We start from the raw sequence: 8,679 nt of genomic DNA, 5'->3' as shown, positions 1-8,679 counted from the left end.
ATTTAGACAGCTTCGGGCCCCGGGAAACATCATCCGGTAAAAACCCTACATGTTGTTTGAGGCTAGGTCTCATTATGATCACGAGAGAGTCGCCGGTAAGCCGGCTCTTTGTGTCTAGCCCTAGAGATTGTTTCTTCTTGCTTGTCCCTCTTTAGGGAGCCCTGCCCCTCCTTATATAAGTTAGAGGGGCGGGTTACATGTGGAGTCCAAATAGGATTAGGACTAGCCTATCTTCTACTACAAGCCGGATACAAGTCCGGTTCTTGATTCCTTGTAAGGGAGATATTCCTCACGCCTTTCCTCTTAAGCCGGCCTACCATAACGTAAGCCGGCCTTCTGGGCCTTGAGCCTCCTGGGCCCCCGGGTCTTGTCGCTCCTCTGATCCGCTTGCAGGTCACCCATAAGTCGCCAGGATCGGGCGGGTCACTTAGTGTGTCGTCTAGTCAGGGCGGGTCATTAGTGAGTTGCCAAGTCCGGCTGGGTTATACATCCAGCCGGGTCATACCGCGGGGTATATCCCCGACATTAGCCCCCAAGTTTAATTTGGATTTATCCATGTTAAACTGATCTGCAATATAAACACAAGAACAAACTGACAGGTTGTACTCCCGGTTAAATATTCTTGTAAGCCGGCACCTGATCATTTTTAAATCCTTGTCATTTCCTTCTTGATACATGCCCATGTACTCATAGCAAATCTCCTTTAGTAGATATGTTCAAACTTTGTGAATGCAAAAAATCCAGATACTTCTTTTGAGAAATCCGGGTAAATAGGCCAGCTTCAGAGTCAATTTGCTGGCATTGGTCTCTTGTAGAGAAATATTGTCAGAAATAAATCACTTGAATCGGCTTCCATAGTGCCGGCTTAAAACATATTGGTCTTGAAATACTCATCTGACTTTCAGCCGGCTTGAAGAGGTAAAATTTGCCGGTTTATCATAACCAAAATTGCCGGCTTGTAAATATTGATAGCACCGGGTCATAACTATAGGCGACGCCGGGCCATAATTATTGGTGATACCGGATCATGATTGTTGCAAACACCAGATCAATCCGATCTGCTCAAAATTGAGAATTTGAACATATTTCTCCCTTATATCCATATTACCTGTAGCCCCCAAGGGCCGGTTTAATCAGCATGAATAAGCCGGGACTTATCACCATGGCTTTAAATAAAATCCAACTGTGTAGCCCCCATGAGTCGGCTATAGTCATAGTAGTGTAGCCGGGTCATCCTAGAATTGTCTTGAATTTTAACAGGAGCAATTGGTAACCCCCAAGGGCCAGCTCATTACAAGGGATGAGTCGGGTCTTCAATAAGGCCAATAAAAATTACTTTGCATTAGCCCCCAAGTTCATGGTGCATGCTTGCAGCGACATGAGACTTGTATATTTGATGTATCCTCAACTTGAATAATGTAGCCCCCAAGTGTCGGGTCGTAAGCCTGCAGCGACTCGGGACTATTTCCTCCATTGTAAAATAAATCATGCCCATTGATAAAGATAATAGTTGTTGCGCTAAAGCGACTTTGAAAACCTCAATCATAATACTGGGTATTGATAATCATAATAGAAATCCAGCCATGTTGGCTATTCAAGATTTGAATAATATAATCCGGTTATAAAAACCTCAATCATTCAATATCATCATGAAAATCCAGCCATGTTGGCTATTACATATTTGAATAACCCGGTTTGAAAACCTCAATCATTCAATATCATAACGAAAATCCAGCCAAGTTTGGGTATTTAAAGATTTCAAATACCTTATCTGTTGACAAGTAAATCCGGAGTTTAAATACCCGGCGACTCTTGGCCGACGGCGATTCAATACGCCTTCATTATAAACCAGAATTTTCATGACCCGGCGGCTTATAGCCTTTTGAGAAAAATCCAGAACAGATAATCATTTTGAAGCATCAACTTTGGTAATGAGCTTGAACTTAATTATTTATATGTCATATTTCTGCAAATCCTGCAAAGAGTTTAAACAACATATGCCCTGGCGACTTAGCGTCAAAACCAGGGCGGGTCATAATATCTCACATATAACTACTGTGATATTGAATTTGTACTGTCGGCTTACATAACCTGTGCAATAAGGGTGATAACCCAATCCTTAGAAGCCAATGCTTCCACATAGATGATGATTGTCATAAACTGGCGACTTATAGTCAAAAGTCAAGCGGGGTTAAGCATAAAACACTTATATATATTTGAGATATAATCCCAAAAAGGTCTCAAATTAAGTAATTGTGGCTGCAATAAACTTTACCAGAGACAGAATAAAAACTTTTTGAGGCTTCTGATTTGGATACGATCAGTAAACCGTTCCAAAGGGGTTAAGCTAAGATTCGAATACGATCATATAGCCCCCAGTGGCTTTGGCGATGCCGATCAAGAGGGTATCGACAGCTATGTTCTCTTTGGTTCGAGTACGACCTATGTTTGAACAGGAAGCCCCCAAATGACCTTGAGAGTTGTTTAACGACGCTGATTCGAATACGATCCATGTCAGACCCAAAGGGGTTGAGCTATGATTCGGATACGATCAAGAAGCCCCCTAGTGGGTTTGGCAGTATGCCAATCAAAAGGGTTTCGACAACTATGTTCTCTTTGGTTCGAATACGACCTATGTTTGAACAGGAAGCCCCCAAGTGACCGTATAAATTTTGGCATTGCGCCGATCTTGAGGGCACTGATAGCTATGCTCGATGAGCAGGAAGCCCCCAAGTGATCATAATAAGATAAGCCGTAAGGCAGGATATCCAAGTTTGAACCGCGCATCATGGCAGCAAGTTCCTTTGGCAACCTTTAATTTTTCTGAGAACTCGAACTTGCGAGAGATTAAATCTTTTTGAACCGGAACTTTAAACCGGATTTAAAAGCTTCAAAACTTTGTGAGAGACAAATTTACCTTGAGCCAGATTTTGAACCGGATTTGATAGCTTCAAAGCCTTGCGGGAGAGAGATGTCTCTTGAGCTATATTTTAAACCGGAATCTTCATTTTGAGCCGGAAATTTTTCTGACGACCTTTAAATATTTGCCAATAAAGAGTAGCCTCCGGGGCCGGGTTATCTTCCCTTCAATGACCCGGAGTTCTTGAGTTCATTGAAACCGGCTAATTTTGCCGAGCCATACCATTGTAGCCCCCGAGTCTCAAGATGACTCGAAGAGTTGGCTTGAGATTCTCCATATTTGACCATAGCAGAAGGTGTATATCATCGGCGTTGATAACGCAATGTGAATCCACAGAAGGTTGAGGTGACTGCGGCGGGTTATAAATGATCCCGTATGAGCCGTGTCAGCATCTCGGCCAATGGTTCCTTCCAACTGATTGTTTGAAGCTTAACCAAACTGTAGTGGCGGCGATTTGTGCGCCTGCCCATTGAGCCATCCAGTGCATACGGCGGTTGATAATATATGATAATTTGCCTCTAATTTGTTGGAAGAAAACCGGGCTTCCCAAGTAGTGACTTGCTCATACTCAATAAACAGCTCATCCAGACAAGTGTGGCTCGGTGTGTTAATATAGACCAGGCCGCGAGAGACGGATGGTAAAGACGACCGTAACATCAGAGGCGGCATAGACAGATGAACCAGCCGTGGCGTTGTAAGCCGGCGCGGACACGTGAGTCAATCACAGGCGCAGTCCCGGCTAGTTGATGTAGACCGGGCCGCAAAGGCGGCGACTTGCGCACATTCATTTCACCGGGTAATGTGGCACGGACGAAAATGTCACTGTGGAACATTGCCAGTGCGTGCTCCATACCCGCAGTATAACGCCTCATTTGTGATGAACAATTGTCCTGCAAAACAATACCATAAACCAGAATAATTGTTCTCAAATAAGATGTACTGATAAAATACGTAAGGAGGATAACACCTAATGTTTCTATGGGTCGTCGAGCCAGTCATTGCGACAAGGCATAATTAGCTGATGTTGTGAATTGGCCATAATAGCAAAACGTCTGATCATATAGCTTGAGCCAACCTCTGTTCCTTATTGCAACTTGCGGTATCATACAAATTCGTGGTTTTCACTCCTCACGTAGAATGATCAATAGGCAGCAATTTTTCATCTTCGGGTATATTCTGCTGTTTTATATAATCCATAACTGCAGATACTCTCCTCCAGGTGATGGTCAAAGTCCCAATCATTGCTAATAATCATCTCTAGAAATCTTTTATGGTTGCAGAGAGGCATCCTTGCCAGCCAAATAATCCATGGATTTGTAGACCTTTTCCAAAAAAATCTCCACAATGCACTGACCGGGTTAACTAATTTGACCATATAATGCTGTTGTTTGTGGCAACTCCATTAGCCTTAGAAATTTATCTGTAACCTCCTCAAAACCACTAGTTAATGAGTCATCAGTGACAAGTTCTGACTTGGAGGACATGTCAGACTTCGTGCTAGTTGCAGCTAATTCTGATCCATGTATTCTAAAGCCGCATTAATGTCTATTCCGGACAGTAGCATCAGTGGGTGGTGCGTTGAGGCTCAGACAAGGTTGCTCAGCCGAGGCGGTTCAACGGCGGAGCTCCGGCAGGGGGCGGTGCAACGTGGCTCAGGGGTGACCGCGACAGAGGCGGCTCGCGGCAGCAAAGCCCGGCAAGGAGGCGACACAGCTCAGGGCAAGCCGGGTTGCGGTAGAGGCGGCCGGCTCGAAATCCAAGGCAGAGGAGCAGGGGCCAGCCTTCAGGGCGACGCTGGCGCACAGCCAAGTCGGAGGCCGGACAGGCAGAACCTGACAGGGCCAGGCCGTGAGCGCGTGAGACCGAAGCGACGACTGCAGGAAACAGGCTGCAAACCGGGCGGAAGCGCAAGGCAGAAAACGCGGCGATGGTAGAAAACAGGCGGCGGTTTGACACGCGACCACAGAGGCGGCTCAACGGCGGTGGAAACGGGTCGCAGGGGCACTGGCGGGTCGACGACGGAGGCGGGACAAGCGGCCACCCGGACTCTGACCAGTGAGCTGTTCAAAGGCGGCCCAAATGGCGGGTCAACACGGCAACTCGAGGCGGCCTGCCGCGACGGAATCGAGTTGGAGACGGGCGGGCTATCTTGAGATGAGTCCGAGGCTGAGATGGAATCCGGTGGGTTAAGGCACACTCCGCCCCGCGAGGCGATAAGCCGGCGAGGAAGCGGCGGCTCAACAAGCAGCCCGCAGTGGAGGCAGCAGCATTCGGGCGGCACCGCAACACAGGATCAGCAAGCATGGCCGCTCGGCAACGGCCGATGAATTGGAGGTACGAACCGGCGGCAGTGGAGGTGCAGCGGGTCAACGAGGCGGGTTGCCGGAGGAGTCTGAACCTGTGGACCGTCCGTGTCCGGGTCATGGCCCTTTTCTTTTCTTACGCAGCTGAACAGGCTAGCTTAGATCGGCTTCCTATGCCCTGTATATCTACTTTTTGCTAGTGATAATATGCCTTGGCGGATGCATCAGTTGATGGTAAGAAACAAAGGTTGGACCAATACTCTGTACAGGTACAAATACTTGCACCTTTCCCACATCATAGTAGATAACGGAGTAATAGTTGATGACTTGATTTTAGTCTTCATGAAAGGAATCAATCACCGGTCAAATCTGGAGTTGTGGCGGAAGAAAACAAACAGCCGCCTTGGGACTTGAATCTACACATTGCAGCAGCAACTGTCGGATTCATCTCCGATTTGCAATTATGTCTTTTTTTGTCTGATCTCAACTCTTCTGGTCTTGGCTTTTGTTCCTGGCGCCTTGCACCAAGATCGATCTAGCTCAGATTCTTAATGGCAATTCATGTCGGTCTCGGCAACGCGCGGTAGTAGTAACAGAAATTTATCTCCTCTCAGATCCGACTTGCAAAGGCGACGGTTCAGAGCGCAGCCCTAATTCTTTTAATTAACCTTTAAACCTCACCGATCATAGATCTGGTCTGACGAACTTGAAGCTGATGCAAATCCCTTCAAACTGGCTCTTCTTCATCCGAAAAATTGTGAACTCTCGATCCCTAGGAGAGATCTCTCCAAGAACTCAACACCACCATGCGCAGGCCCCACGGTGGGCGCCAACTGTCGTGGATTTGTCACGGCAGATGTCCTTAGTGCCAGGACTTAGTCGCGAGGCCAACACATCTAGGCGGTAGCTTGAGAGGGGTTGATTGGGGCGAGAGACGCAACACACAAGACAGGGATTTAGACAGCTTCGGGCCCCGGGAAACATCATCCGGTAAAAACCCTACATGTTGTTTGAGGCTAGGTCTCATTACGATCACGAGAGAGTCGCCGGTAAGCCGGCTCTTTGTGTCTAGCCCAAGAGATTGTTTCTTCTTGCTTTTCCCTCTTTAGGGAGCCCTGCTCCTCCTTATATAAGTTAGAGGGGCGGGTTACATGTGGAGTCCAAATAGGATTAGGACTAGCCTATCTTCTACTACAAGCCGGATACAAGTCCAGTTCTTGATTCCTTGTAAGTTAGATATTCCTCACGCCTTTCCTCTTAAGCCGGCCTACCATAACATAAGCTGGCCTTCTGGGCCTTGAGCCTCCTGGGCCCTCGGGTCTTGTTGCTCCTCTGATCCGCTTGCAGGTCACCCATAAGTCGCCAGGATCGGGCGGGTCACTTAGTGTGTCGTCTAGTCAGGGCGGGTCATTAGTGAGTCGCCAAGTCCGACTGGGTTATACATCCAGCCAGGTCATACCGCGGGGTATATCCCCGACACCGAGTAAAGCCTTTAGGATCTTCTTGGGTGATACTTGTTTGATCTTGCTAAAAAACAGAAACTTTTGCGCTCGTGAAAATAATTTTCATTTTAACCAGAGAGCGATAAAATCAAATTCCTTTTGTAGTAGATTAATATACAAATTTCCCAGGTCGTCCTAATTTTTCAAAGTTTTTGCAGTTACAGAAGTATTCGAAATATCCAGATTACTACAGACTGTTATGTTTTTGACAGATTCTGTTTTCTTTGCGTTGTGTGCTTGTTTTGATGATTATATGGTTTTCTTTGATGAGTTTTTTCCATAGAAAAGTTGGAATACAGTAGATATAATGCAATAACTAAATATGAATTGGTTTGCTACAACACTTATAGTAGTGATTTGTTTTCTTATACTAACGGATCTCACGAAGGCTTTTGTTGAGTTTTATGTGATTGAAGTTTTCAAGTTTTGGGTTATCTCACGATGGATGAAGGAATAAGGAGTAAGAAGAGCCTAAGCTTGGGGATGCCCCGACATCCCAAACTATTATCCAAAAGAGAGCAAGCAACTAAGCTTGGGGATGCCCCGAGTGGCATCCCGTCTTTCTTCTAACGACCATCGGTATTTTACTCGAAGCTATATTTTTATTCGCCACATAATATGTGTTTTGCTTGGAGCGTCTGGTATGATATGAGTCTTTGCTTGTTTTATTTTGTGTTTTAAGTCTTGATTCCTTGCTGGACACACCTATTTGAGAGATCCAAAATTATGTCATGACTTGTTAGAATTGCTCTCTATGCTTCACTTAAATTTTTATGAGCTACGGATTTGCTCTAGTGCTTCACTTATATATTTTTGAGCATGATGTGCTTTAGTATTTTTGAAGAAATGTTCTCTTGCTTGATGACCGATAAGTATAGGGGATCAATTATTGCTCTTTTCGATAAGTAAGAGTGTCGAACCCAACGAGGAGCAGAAGAAATGGCAAGTAGTTTTCAGTAAGGTAGTGTCTGCAAGTGCTGAAATTGTAAGTAGCGAGTAGTTTGTAATGAGCAAGTAACGATAATAGTAAAAAGTATGCAGAAAGGTAGCCCAATCCTTTTGAGTCAAAGGATAGTCCAAAACGGTCTCTTATAATAAGAAAAGCGTTCTTGAGGGTACACGGGAATTTCGTCTAGTCACTTTCATCATATTGGTTTGATTTGTGTTCGCTAGTTTGATAATTTGGTATGTGGGTGGACCGGTGCTTAGGTGCTGTTCTTACTTGAACAAACCTCCTACTTATGATTAACTGATGTCTACTACACAACCTTGTTCTCGTAGACGTTGTTGGGCCTCGAAGTGCAGAGGTTTGTAGGACAGCAGCAAATTTCCCTCAAGTGGATGACCTAAGGTTTATCAATCCGTGGGAGGCGTAGGATGAAGATGGTCTCTCTCAAACAACCCTTCAACCAAATAACAAAGAGTCTCTTGTGTCCCCAACACGCCCAATACAATGGTAAATTGTATAGGTGCACTAGTTCGGCAAAGAGATCGTGATACAAGTGCAATATGGATAGTAGATAAAGGTTTTTGTAATCTGAAATTTTTTAAAAACAGCAAGGTAGCAAGTGGTAAAAGTGAGCGTAAAAGGCATTGCAATGCATTGAAACAAGGCCTAGGGTTCATACTTTCACTAGTGCAAGTTCTCTCAACAATAGTAACATAATTGGATCATATAACTATCCCTCAACATGCAACAAAGAGTTACTCCAAAGTCACTAATAGTGGAGAACAAACGAAGAGATTATTGTATGGTACGAAACCACCTCAAAGTTATTCTTTCCGATCAATCTGTTGGGCTATTCCTATACCACAAACAGCCCTAGAGTTCGTAGTAAAATAAACCTTAAGACGCAAATCAACCAAAACCCTAATGTCACCTAGATACTCCAATGTCACCTCAAGTATCTATGGGTATGATTATACGATATGCATCACACAATCTCAGATTCAT

Source organism: Triticum urartu, chromosome 4 (genome assembly GCF_003073215.2).
Source record: "Triticum urartu cultivar G1812 chromosome 4, Tu2.1, whole genome shotgun sequence".
NCBI classification, from domain to species: domain Eukaryota; kingdom Viridiplantae; phylum Streptophyta; class Magnoliopsida; order Poales; family Poaceae; genus Triticum; species Triticum urartu.
This window is presented reverse-complemented; position numbering follows the sequence as displayed.